We start from the raw sequence: 14,059 nt of genomic DNA, 5'->3' as shown, positions 1-14,059 counted from the left end.
TAGTCTCTTCATCAAATGAACCACCCTTTTTGAATGTTCCATCTGCTTTTGGCTGGGCAGGCCAGAGAACAGCATCCTTTTATGCCCTCTGTAGCTGCTGTCGTTTAGTTGCTAAATCGTTTCCAGTCATTTGCGACCCCACGGACAGCAGCAGGCCCGGCGTGCTGCCTTCACTGCCTTCCAGAGCTTGCCCAAACTCATGCCCATTGTGTCAGTGATGCCATCCAACCATCTCCTCCTCCTGTCACTGCTTCTCCTTCTGCTTTCAATCTTTCCTAGCATCAGGGTCTTTTCCAATGAGTCAGCCCTTAATAAGTGAATAATTAGAAAATCCTGAAGAAAATCTGCAATGCCAAAATGTATGAAGACATAAGCTGCATGCTTACAGAGAAGCAATTTCAGGTAATAAAGCATTCTCAAAATAACTTACCCAAAATGGCACTAAAAGAAATGCTTTTAGTTCAGTTCACATCTAAGCTAAAAAACCTAGTGACATAAACCTAATATATCTCTTATACCTTCTTCTGAGATGATTTTTTTTTAAACTTTTGGTAACAATCTCTTTCAGTTCTGCTTTGTACTTTTTCATCCATGATGAAAGGCCCAGAAGCCTACTCCTTAGAGCAGATTTCAGAAATTCCACATGTTCAGTTATTTGTTTTCTGTGTTCAGGCAGTTCTGAAAATGATTGCACCTCTCCCATACCCACAAACTGATCTAAAAAGAAAAAAGACAGTCATGAGGGGGAACTGAGGTAGGGGCTGCAGGGATGGGGGGTCCCTAAAGTCTGAGGAGAATTAGAAAGAAAGCACAAGTGTTACTCTCCCCTCCAAATACTGGACCAGGTAGTGAAGGAAGACACACAGACATGGGTTCAGCTCTGAGGGGGTGGAGGAGAAACGACCAAGGGCCCCAAGTCATCAACATTTCAGACAGTGACTACACCCGCGGGAAAGAAAGATGGTGGTGGCGGAAATGAGTCAAAAGCAAATGTTTAGAAGGACAAACACAAATTTACAAGAGAAAGTTCTCAGTAATAAACCAAAATGTGCTCCATAGCATACCACATACTTCTGAAGTCTTTCTAAAAATGGGTGTTTCTGGAACATGGAAACTGCTTTGTTTCTGTCATGTCCTTGTCTTAAAAACTGTAGACAACCCAGACTTAGCAGGGGTAGGTTTGCTGCAGAGATGAGAATGAGACAGATGCTTCTGTAACCAAGCAGGACTCTACAAGGCATTCCCGAAATAGACCCCCACCCATACCCTCTGCTTGCTATTTCTCTGTAGAAAAACTTCAGTAAAGAATAGATTTAATCAGAGAAGTGAGAGAATGCAGAAAGAAAGGAAAAGAGTCAAGCAAAGCCAAAAAAAAAAAAACAAAAGAGCCATTAAACAAAGACGAGGACCTTTAGTTCCTCCTCAAGGGCAATGGATAATATTTTGAGCCATGTCTTTTGAGCTGTTTTGCAGAACTTGAAACCCTCACCAGGTGGATAAGCTGTCTTCCACTCACAAGCATGTAGACGTCAGACCAGTTGGAAGCAGAGGTTGATGGCGCTGACCCCTGCTTCCCTCATTACCAGCCAGTCAGAAGAGCCTGGAGCTGATCACGCCCTGCCCCTTGTACACTTGCCCTCTTCCAGGCCAGGGCACTCAGTCCACGCCACGGGCCCACCAGGGCCCCTTCTGCCTGGCAAGTCAATAAAGGTATTTTCTTCTACTTCACCCAAAACTCCGTCTCCATTTCTATTCAGCACAGGTGAACAGGCTGAATTTCAGCAACATTTCTCCATAATATTTCAAGGTTGTTTTCTTGCATCTTTGCAGAGATTCCTGGGTCTCTGTGTGGCTATGCTTCTGGCATGGACAGGAGTCAATGCCAGCCACACAGGAGAGAAAGGAAGGTTGGAGAAGGGTGGGAGAACTTACAATGTGGTAGCAGCCAGGCTGGTCTTAGCTCTGGACACACCCGGAGGGGAGCACCCAAAGCCGCTTAGATGGAGTGAGGAATGCCCAGAACACAGCACTGCTGATTACTGTTCCCCTTCCTCCATACAGAAAATGTGGCCCCGGGGAGATTATTATCCTCCAAAAGAACCATCAGTATTTTTCGGGGATGTTAGTAACAGCCCACAGAAAGGACAGCTGCTCTGAGAATTTCTCTCCACTGTGGACCCTCAGAATAACAGAGAGAGAGAGCGACTAGAACAAAGAGGAAGGGAAAACACAGAAGAAAATAGTGAGGAGGAAGAAGGGGAGACAGAGAGACGGTGAGGAAGAAGGGCAGCTCCAGGAGGAGTGGAGGGGGTGCTGCAGAAGGGCCCAAACATGGAGCACGCCGGACCCCTGGGTCTCTGCTGCTGCAGGTGCTGACGTGCTCAGCTCAAGACGCGTGATCTGGAGTCTGCACTCAACGTGGCTCTTTTAAAAGTACCTAGGATTTCCAGGGATCCCCCAAAATTCCAGAGATAAAAAGCTAATGAAAATTATGAAAGTGGTTTTTAATGTTTCGTGCATCTATGCTCCTGCCACTCACCCTATTTGCCTCTCCCTCCTGATGCAGAGATGGACATGGAGGGACACTGCAGAATTGCAGCCAGGCACGGGCCGGGGCGCAAAGCCAGGCCCCCTCATCTCCGCGGGACCCGCGGGCTCCGGGCAGGGCCGGCCGGGCCCGTTTGCAGAGCGCATTCCTGTCTCAGTACGAAAGTCCGCGTCCCAGGGCGGCCTCCGTCCTGGGCTCACTAGGATGCTGGTCATCTTACACGAAAGGCAGCGAGCTTCCGGCCTCCTCTCTGTGAAACAAGGAAAGTGAAGTGACCGGAATGTCCTCCTTCAAGACCACAGAGACCATCCTGCCCCAACGGGGAAGAGAAGTGCAGAGATACCAAAACTCCACCTAATACAAAGTTCAAAGGGACCGCTTTCCTCTCCAGCGCAAACCTGAGTGAATCTAATCGCACTGTGAGGAAAGGCCGCTTTCCAGAGGGACGCAGACTTCTCGCCTCTCAGGGACGCCAGTCAGGGACCAGTGGGGACGAGGATGGGAGCGGGTGGAGGCTGGACCTCTGCAGCCGCGTTTCACTCTGACGCCGCGGCTCCCACGTGAATGAGACCAGCGCCTCCTCACTGCCTGCGCTGGACCACAGCCGGTCTGTCCTATATTCCGATACTGTATCCTTCCTACATTTGGTGCTCAACTGCCCTTACTTTATGAAATGACTGATAGGAGAAGGACGGGAGCATGCCCATAACATCACTGAAAATCAAGGAGAGGCCACAATAAGCCAGAGAGAGGAAGCTGTGGAAAAAGGAAAGGAGAAAAAAATCCTCCTGAAGGAAACCACCGCCCAGATAAGGGCGGGTCTCAAGGGCCAAGAGCAGAGCGCCATCAGGGCCCCAGGGCTCGCCGCCCCGTCACGCCGCATCCGGTGGGTCAGTGGCGGAGGTGCCTCTGGGCAGAAGCCTCTGAGGCAGACGGTGACCTGGAGAAGCTTGGCGGTGCTCCCAGAGAAAGAAATCGGAACCAAGCATCACCTTAGTTAATCATTACATATCATTGCTTTTCTTTTGGAGAAGGAAATGGCAACCCACTCCAGTATTCTCGCCTGGAGAATTCCATGGACAGAGGAGCCTGGGGGGCTACAGCTTTTCCTTAGTTGCGACAAGGCACACACTGACAGAAGATGGAACAACAGGGGAAGCTGGATGCACGAAAACCAGAAACCTCTGTACTATCTTTGCAACCTTTCTGAAAATATAAAAGTCATCTAAAATACAAAATTGGTTAAAAAAAATGCCTTCCATTTACCCCAATAAGAGGAACTAAAAAGCCTCTTGATGAAAGTGAAAGAGGAGAGTGAAAAAGTTGGCTTAAAGCTCAATATTCGGAAAACTAAGATTATGGCATCTGGTCCCATCACTTCATGGGAAATAGATGGGGAAACAGTGGAAAGTGTCAGACTTTATTTTTCTGGGCTCCAAAATCACTGCAGATGGTGATTGCAGCCGTGAAATTAAAAGGCCTTACTCCTTGGAAGGAAAGTTATGACCAACCTAGATAGCATATTCAAAAGCAGATACATTACTTTGCCAACAAAGGTCCGTCTAGTTAAGGCTATGGTTTTTCCAGTGGTCATGTATGGATGTGAGAGTTGGACTGTGAAGAAAGCAGAGCGCCAAAGAACTGATGCTTTTGAACTGTGGTGTTGGAGAAGACTCTTGAGAGTCCCTTAGACTGCAAGGAGATGCAACCAGTCCATCCTAAAGGAGACCAGTCCTGGGTATTCTTTGGAAGGGATGATGCTAAAGCTGAAACTCCAGTACTTTGGCCACCTTATGCGAAGAGTTGACTCATTGGAAAAACTCTGATGCTGGGAGAGACTGGGGGCAGGAAGACAAGGGGACGACAGAGGATGAGATGGCTGGATGGCCACTGACTCGATGGACATGAGTTTGAGTGAACTCCAGGAGTTGGTGATGGACAGGGAGGCCTGCTGTGCTGCAATTCATGGAGTCACAAAGAGTCAGACACGACTGAGCGACTGCACTGAACTGAACTGAATTTTTTTTTTAATTTTATTTAGTTTTGTGTTTTTTAAATTATGAAAGTATGATAACACATTTACAGGAGACTTGGAAAATACAGAGCAAAGTTACATACAGTTTTGCTATATATTACAATTATTTTCTTCAGTAGGTAAGTTATGTAGTTGGAGCTTCAATATCAAACTCTCAAAAATTAACAGAATGAATAGACAGAAAAGTACAAAGATATAGTAGACCTGAAAAGTGGTACAAACCAATACAACATAATTAGGGTTTATACAATTTTCACACAACAGCAGGATACAAATTCTACTCAAGTTCCCTAGACTATAAAGCAGGAGACACTGGGACATATCCAGGGTTATAAAATAAGGTGCAAAATTTTCATGGTTAAAGATATTGAAATTATACAGAGTCAGTTATCTTATCACTTGGAATTATGCTAGAAATGAATATCAAAAGGTATTTGAAAATGACACACAAATTTTCAAGTGCAACGTGATATTTACTAAGACAGATCTCTGAGCTAGCTATTGAAAGCCTCAATTAAAGGTACAAAAAAGTTAGAAGACTGAGAAAACACAGGTGATAGAAGAGAAGAAAGCATTTAAATGAGAAATTAATATCAAAATGATAAATCAATATAAAATATACTTTAAAAATGTATGAATGTGAGAGTTGGAAATATAGAGTTATAAAGAAAGCTGAGCACCAAAGAATTGATGCTTTTGAACTGTGGTGTTGGAGAAGACTCTTGCGAGTCCCTTGGACTGCAAGGAGATGCAACCAGTCCATCCTAAAAAAGACCAGTCCTGGGTATTCTTTGGAAGGGATGATGCTAAAGCTGAAACTCCAGTACTTTGGCCACCTCATGAGAAGAACTGACTCTTTGGAAAAGACCCCGATGTTGGGAAGGATTGAAGGCAGGAGGAGAAGGGGATGACAGAGGATGAGATGGTTGGATGGCATCACCGACTTGATAGACTTGACTCTGAGTAAGCTCTGGGAGTTGATGATGGACAGGGAGGCCTGGCGTGCTGCAGTCCATAGGGTTGCAAAGAGTTGGACATGACTGAGCAACTGAACTGAAATGATTTGGAAATTAAATGTCCACTTTTGAACAATGGGTGGATCTAAGAGGCCATAACAAGGAAAATTAGAAAATATTTGTAACAGAATAAAAATGAAAAGAGAATTTATCCGAATTTGCTGCATGCAGATGAAGCTGCTCAATGCAACCAAATGCAATGTGGAATCCTGAATAAGGTATGAGAGCAGGTAATGGACATTAGCATACAGTTTGTGAAATTTGAACAAAATCCGTACTTGAGTCAATAATAGTGTATCATATGCTCATTTCTTGTTCTCTTTTTTTTATTACAACATAGTATTTCTTTATATTCTCAGAATTGGATTAGAAGTTTCAAGTTTTATTCAATTTCTTTAAAAAAATCCCTAAGATAAAAGGCTTTCTAGACTGTTAGCAGTAATACAAGATGCCAGAATAAATGGAACTATATCAAATTTGGGGGTGAATATAAATTAGAAATCTAGTGTTCTATTCATGTAATTCAAATAGGTGGAACCAAAATATCATAGATTTTTTAGCTAGGCAAAAATTCATAAGTTTTCTAAAATATATATTATATTACACATAATATTATATATTTTTTCATTCACTTTTAGTTAAGTAAATACACACACACACACACACACACAAAAGTTTTTCTAATATACTTGATAAAGGCTTGAGAAAGAACTACCAAAAAATGGGACAAAGAATTTGGAAAACATAAAGTAAATGAAATGGGAGCACTGAATATGAAATAGAAAAGCTGAAACAAACTAAATAAAAGTAAAAGATCATCATATAGTCCAATTGTTTTTAAACATCATTAGAATCACATCTGGAACTTTTGAGAAAAATCCATATCTGGGCATTTGTATTTTTCAAAAATATTCCACAATAATTCTAATGTGAATCTAGATTTTAAAAGTGATTACAGGTTTTTCATTTAGAGGTAGTTTCAGTGATATAGAATTCTGTAGTTTTCTGTTGACCAATCATGATACAATGGTATTAAAATGAGTAACAGTTACATAGTCACAATAGTAAAGGACATTTATCAGTTTTCACAATCAATAGCCAGACAAAAATTACAACCATAATGGAAGCCATAATGGAAACATGATTAACCTAATGATATAAAATAATTGCCTACAATTTGAAGGGTTAAGTAGAGTGATGAGGGAAGTGAAAGTGCTTACAGACACACATTTTCATCAATCTAGCCAGTCTTTGCCTTTTGGTTGGTGCACTTAATTCATTTACATTTAAGGTAATTATGGACATGTATGATCCTATTGGGACTTCCCAGGTGGTGCCAGTGGTAAAGAACTTACCTGCCAAAGCAGGAGACATAAGAGATGTGGGTTCAGTCCTTGGGTTGGAAAGGTTCCCTGGCGGAGGGCATGGCAATGCATTTCAGCATTCTTGCTGGAGAATCCCATGGACGGAGAAGCCTGGCAGGCTACAGTCCACAGCGTCACAAAGAAACAGACACAAACGAAGCAACTTAGCACACACTCACATGTGATCCTATTACCATTTTCTGAATTGTTTGGTGTTTATTTTTTGTGAGTCTTTTCCTTCTTTTATGGTTCCTGCCTAGAGAAGTCTTTTTAGCATCTGTTGTAAAGCTGGGTTGGTGGTGCTGAATTTTCTTACTTTTGCTTGTCTGGAAAGCTTTTGAATCATCTATATGTATACACATATCACCCCTTTCGTTAGAATCCCTTCCCAGTTAGGTCACCAAAGAGCTTTAGTAGAGCTCCCTGTGCTATCTAGCAGGTCCTCATTAGGGCTGCAAATTCTTTACAAGACAATTTGTCCCCCACATTGACTCTTGTTCACAGTCAAACCACAGAGTGTGGTCCCATACTCAGAAACGAAAAGGAAGTGCAGCCTCAGGAGAAGATAAAGTAAGAGAGTGTCTGGGCTAGAAGACACCATGAACTTCTAAGGTGACTGTCTTGTTGAAAACAGGCATTAGTAAATGTATTTATAAGCAACACTGAGCTTCCTGGAGTCTTCCCTCACACAGTTCCTGGAGCACTAGAGCCCAGGGCTTATGACACTCTGGGCAAGAGCCAGGAATTTTCTTTTCTGCAGAGGCTGAGCAACTCAAGAGGAAAGACCAAAAGATGCTGCTCTTGGAGGCTGTATCACAAAAGAATCAGAATGAGCTCACAGTTGGCAAGCCCCTATGCTCAGCAAACTCAGAGTTTACAATAGCCTTTTTCATTGACACATTCTCAAATACACAAGATTCTTGAGAAATTTCTTTAACACGAAAGACACAGGCAAACAAAGAGCCAGAGACTGTTCACGTTAAGAAAGACTTAACAGTTCGCGTGTGTATATGTGTGTGTGTGCCATTCTATGTATCGAGGGAGGTATTTTAACCATGAAACAGAGACAAGTTGCCATATGTTTAAAAAACGGAGGACAAAGATCTGTTGGATGTTAAAATATAATAAAATCAAGTCAGAGAAAGTTTGGAAAACAAAATGAGAAACTGTCAAGAAGGGAAGGTGAAAAGTAGAGAGATGGAACATGATGGAGAAACAAGACAACTGGTAAGTATCCAATCAGAAAAAGTTCTAGAAGTTAAGAACATGGAAAACCAAATGGGAAGTAAACATAAATCACAATCAGGGATCCAAATGCCCTGGATTTGGATCAAAATCAAAAGCCACACTGAAAGCTCAAAGACAGTGAGGTAACACCATCCAATTACTGAAGAAAACTAGTTTTCCAAAAGGAATTCTGTACTCAACAGAATTATCAAATGTCAATATAAATGAAATATCTTCAGTCCTCAAGTTTTCTAAACTGTTCCTTTCCATTCACCATTTCTTAAGAAGCCAGTGTGCTTAATTAAAATTAAAAAATAAGCAAGAGAGACTTCCCCAGCAGTCTAGTGGTTGAGACTCTACACTTCTACTGCAAGGAGTGTGGGTTCGATCCCTTGTCAGGGAACAGGATTCCACGTGGTGTGCTGTGGCCAATAAATAAATAAATGTCTACAATAAAGTTTCAGAAGAAAAAAAAAAAAAAGAGGGGAGGAGGAGGGAGGAAACAGGAAAAGAAAATTTCAGCAGAGTAGCAAAGCAGAAGAAATTCCCCAGGATGCAACTAATTGCCTGACACAGAGGAGAGCCTCTTGATGTCAGAGTCAGATGTCTCTAGGAAAGATTTCTCAGAAAACACATTTGATAAAGTCCCTGATGTGCCCAAAAGTCTTGTTAATTTCTGCAGAGGGTAAGTTGAATTAACGATAAGTACAGAGATTTTAAATCAGTGAAAAAAGAAGCCAATACTTACTTTTATGCAGCAAAGGAAAGTGCACAAGGCAAAGAAGTGTTCATGCGGCTACATGATTCATCCTTAAGCCGTGCCTTCAGAGCTGTAGAAGACACAAGCACTGAACATTGATCTAGGGAACATTATTCTATTGGGAGAATGAAAAATATGAAAAATTTAAGTGTGACGTGGGAGTACAGGTGAGGGAAAGGAGAACTGAATCCTCACTGCTGTAAGAGGTTAATTCAAATCTGGTATTTGTTTTGTTTTGTTTTTATACATTAACGATTAAGTATTCTTTTAAACTATTAGTTTGTACTGGGATATAGCCAGTTAACAAGTAACAGGATACTTTCAGGTGAACAGTGAAGGGATTCAGTCATACACACACATATATCCTTTCTCCCCCAAACTCCCCTCTCATCCCAGGCTGCCACATAAAACTGAGTCATGTTCATGCGCTATACATTAGGTCCCTCCCTGTTCAAGGAGTTACCTTCAAAGTCTATGAAGGTAAATACCAAAATAAACAGGCAAAGGAATTGGAAATGATTGTTGGCAGAGAGGGAAATATGGGGGAAGGAAAGCGGAGATTTCCTTTAAGATTACACACGAGGATATACGCAACCCTCCTTAATATGGTCCTTCTTGATCATGTATAGATTAACACAAATGCCTAAAATAAGAGCAACAGCATATTAAAGAGCAGAGACATTACTTTGCCAACAAAGGTCTATCTAGTCAAAGCTATGGTTTTTCCAGTAGTCATGTATGGATGTGAGAGCTGGACTATAAGGAAAGCTAATGCTTTTGAAAGGAAAGATAATGCTTTTGGACTTCCCTGGTGGCTCAGATGGTAAAGTGTTGCCTGCAGTTCGAGAAACCTGGGTTCGATCCCTGGGTCAGGAAGATCCTCTGGAGAAGGAAATGGCAACCCACTCCAGTACTCTTGCCTGGAAAATCCCATGGACAGAGGAGTGTAGTAGGCTACAGTCCATGGCATCGCAAAGAGTCGGACATGACTGAGCAACTTCACTTCAATGCTTTTGAACTGTGTTGGAGAAGACTCTTGAGAGTCCCTTGAATTGCAAGGAGATCCAACCAGTCCATCCTAAAGGAGATCAGCCCTGAGTGTTCACTGTAAGGACTGATGTTGAAGCTGAAACTCCGATACTTTGGCCGCCCGATGAGAAGAACTGACTTCATTTGAAAAGACCCTGATGCTGTGAAAGACTGAAGGCAGAAGGAGAAGGGGACGACAGAGGATGAGATGGTTGGATGGCATCACTGACTCGATGGACATGAGTTTGAGCAAGCTCCGGGAGCTGGTGATGGACAGGGAGGCCTAGCGTGCTGCAATCCATGGGGTCGCAAAGAGTCAGACACAACTGAGCAACTGAACTGAACTGAGGAAGTGCTCCCCAAGTCACATTCTGAGAATTTGATTTCCCGTAAAGTTGTCCACAGGAAAATAATGTGCTGGTTAGGATGACATGAGTTTTTTGTTTGCCTAAGCATTCCTGGTTTTGATTATAAATCAATGAAATGCCATTTTTTGTGGTCAGTACTTTGTAAGATTTTTACCATGAGTCAGCATCTCTGAATTAACTGCAAACATGAGATAAATCTGCTGGGCTTGTTGGGCTCACATCAAGACCATGGGCCACAGTAAAATCAAGAACTGAGACTCTCAAGCTTTAATGTGCATAAAAATTACCTGAAGGGCTTGTGGAAACACAGATTCCGAGGCCCCATCTTCAGAAATTCTGATTCAGTAGTTCTGGGGTGGGACCTAAGAACCTGTATTTCTTACAAAATATTTAGATGATTCTGGTCCAGTCATCACAAGTTAATAACTATTGATCAAAGTAAATGTCATTTTTAGGAGGGACTAAGGTCAGTCAGCCTTCCTTAGATGTTGACAGGTCCACGCTATATATTATTTCAATTTCTATATCACCAGCTATTCTGTTGGGCTTCTCTGGTGGCGCAGACAGTAAGGAATTCGCCTGCAATGAGGAAGATCTGGGTTCAACCCCTGGGTTGGGAAGATCCCCTGGAGAAGGGAAAGGCTACCCACCCCAGTATTCTTACCTTGAGAATCTCATGGACAGAGGAGCCTGGTGGGCTACAGTCCATGGGGTCACAAAGTCAGACATGACTGAGTGACTAACACACACAATTGTCATGTATGTAAGCATCATGCATGCATGCTCAGTTGCTCAGTCTTGTCCGACTCTTGAGACCCCATGGACTGTAGCCCACCAGGCTCCTCTGTCCATGGGATTCTTTAGGCAAGAATACTGGAGTGGGTTGGCGTCTCCTACTCCAGAGGATCTTCCCGACCCAGGGATTGAACCTGTGTCTCCTGCATTGCAGATAGATTCTTTACCTGCTGAGCCTTCAGGGAAGACCAATTGTTATGTAATTTTTTGCTATATCATTTAATATCATCAGGACTCAGTTTCTTCATAAAATGTGAGATTTTATCTGTATGCAGGCAGTGCTTGTTTCTTTGGAAGATCTACCTTCCCCTCCTACTCAATAGAAGAAGCCCATTTCCAGCTGGGTGCGTTGCCTATAGTGGTAACACACTGCCTTTGCCAGCCTCTCTTGCCTGACCCCAGACCTACTGAACCACAGGCAGGCGGAAGTGTTGCCTGGGTCCCCCAGGCAGGCAGAACCAGCTGGCAAGTGGCTTTCATTTTGTCTTTCTCTCTTTTTTTAATCATGAAGTGATTTGAAGGACTAAAGCCATGTATTCAAATGGTGCAAAAAAATGGACATTTCCCCCGCTGAATGTGCTGTACAGACACAAGCTCATCCCTGGAATGCACCTCTTTGGATTTACCTTATGTTAGAAATGTGTCTCTATATAGTTGAAGATATTATTGTTTTTCCTCCTACAGGCAGCTAAACCTATATGATCAATTCAGGAAAACGTTCTATTAACAAGCCAGCCAAAGATTCTCCTATTACAGGATGTCCATTAAAACTGGTAATATCGATAATACTAATTTTTCCTACAGATCGAAAGTGTCCTTGATGACTTAACGTATTCACTTGTGTTTCCAGGGTTTTTAGACATCCTGTACTTTAAGTGGATTCCCAATGCACCTCCTGTGCTCTGACTGCAGGAGAAGCGAGCCAAGGCCTCTGGGCATTCCACCAGCCAAGTTAGATCCAGGCGTTAAGATCCAAGGGCTGAAATCCTTCATGGACTCTTGCCAGTTGCTCTGCCCTTGAGGGCTGACCTTAAGTATCAACATGATAAAAATGATAAAAAACATCATGTGATCACTGAGACGTAATTAAAAATAGAACCACACTTCCCCTTGGGGAAAGAGTCTGTGGAAAAGCTAAGATACAGTCATGCCATAAATGATGAGAGAAATATTTTGAATCATATGAAAAAGGGTTCATTTGAAACTTGTACTCGAAAAATTTTCTGAATTCATTGCTTCTCTGTTATTTCTTTTGTGGATGCTGCTTTAAATTGGTATATATCCTACATCAGGGAGTGGTAAATCCAGATGGCCACACACATTACTCTGGGCCAACCCTCCGGGGGAAATGAGAAAAGAACATGGAGTCCAGAGAAATAGGTGTGAATTCTTTAAAATATTATAATCCAAAAATATTAGAAAAGCCATTTGCTTAAGATTATTTTCCCATGCCCTTCGATTTAAAGACGAGAGAGCTCGGGCCCAGACAGCAGCGGTTTGTCTGAACCGAAGTCAGAGCTGGTCCAGGATCAGGGTTTTCCGTCTTTCAAAAGCAATTTCACTTCTGCTTTTCCATGGACTTTCGCTGCCCCCAAACTTGGTTCATCTGCATGTAACTAAGAGGAAATTCTGTCAAAATCAGTCATGTTTTTATTTGAGGGTAAAAACATTAACTTGTCCAGCATATCCATTTATGTATTTGGGGCTTGGAAGATATTTTGTGGATTAAAACAGCTTTTCTGCCTGATTCACAGAAGGATCACTCAGTAGTATTTTTCCCTTGGAGATGCAAACTGAACACTTGCTCCATCAAAGCTGTGGCTGAATCCCTTCCAATCTGGAATGTTCCCTGTCTAATTAAGTATTTAATACCCATTATTTGCTGCTTTTAGTGAAAATGACTGGGATTCAAGCTGTAATCCAGCCGCCCATCTGCTACCTATGACAAAGAGATGTGTGCTGACAAAGGCCTAAACAGATTTGCCAAAGGCCAAACTCAACACATCTGGTAAAGCCTCAGAAGGTCCCCGGCCTCAAAATTCACTCACTTTCAACAGCCAGGCATGCAATCAAGGTAAGGACTGGTGAAATACACAAACATCAATCTCCAAGGGAGAAAAAAAAATCAGAATTATGAGCAACACTTAATGGAGAAAAAAATTGCAAAGATCCTAATATTAAAAAATTGAACAAATTTTCATATGATTTGAAGTTTTTGAGGAGATGAATTTCCGAAGCTTCCTAAGGAGCTTGTGCAATTCAGCTCTAGTAATATACAACAGAACTCTGCATGGCGTTTGTGCTGTGGAAAAATATAAGGTACCCTCTTTAACTGACCTTTAAACCAAACTATTAAAAACAGTTAAATGGAAAAAAGAGAGAGAGACTTCCAACAGTGGGTTATCAGGCAGCTGGAAGATACGTTATTTTCTTCATGTGTGAGTAGCTGGGCAGGTCTGACTAGGAAGGTTGGGAGGCTGCAGGATTTATTACTGGACAAGAAATGTGAATGACATTTATAGCTGTTGGCTGTGGAATTCCTTAGAGTAATATAACATCAGAATAAACAAAATGTCTGAATAAACATGTTTTGTAGGAAAAGTGGCATTATTTGTGAGATATGCATATGTATATCTACTTGATGCTATACACTCAAAGAACATTCTTGATATAAAATGATTATTTGCCAATCATTACAATATTTTCTATTTTTGCATAATGATTTCTTGAAGGCACTGATACTTAAATGAGCATTTCCTGAAGTGTGTTCCAGAGTTCAGCATTCTTCGCATGATGCTAAGAGATGTCCCACAGAAAAATTAAGGTACAATGTTTCTCTGGTCTAAGACCATTGGGCTATTAAACCAGTATGTTGAGCAAAAACTAGGGTTCTTAACTGCTGCTGCTGCTAAATCAC

Source organism: Bubalus kerabau, chromosome 2 (genome assembly GCF_029407905.1).
Source record: "Bubalus kerabau isolate K-KA32 ecotype Philippines breed swamp buffalo chromosome 2, PCC_UOA_SB_1v2, whole genome shotgun sequence".
Lineage (NCBI taxonomy): Eukaryota > Metazoa > Chordata > Mammalia > Artiodactyla > Bovidae > Bubalus > Bubalus kerabau.
The sequence above is the reverse complement of the archived record's forward strand: the minus strand, read 5'-3'. Positions refer to the sequence as shown.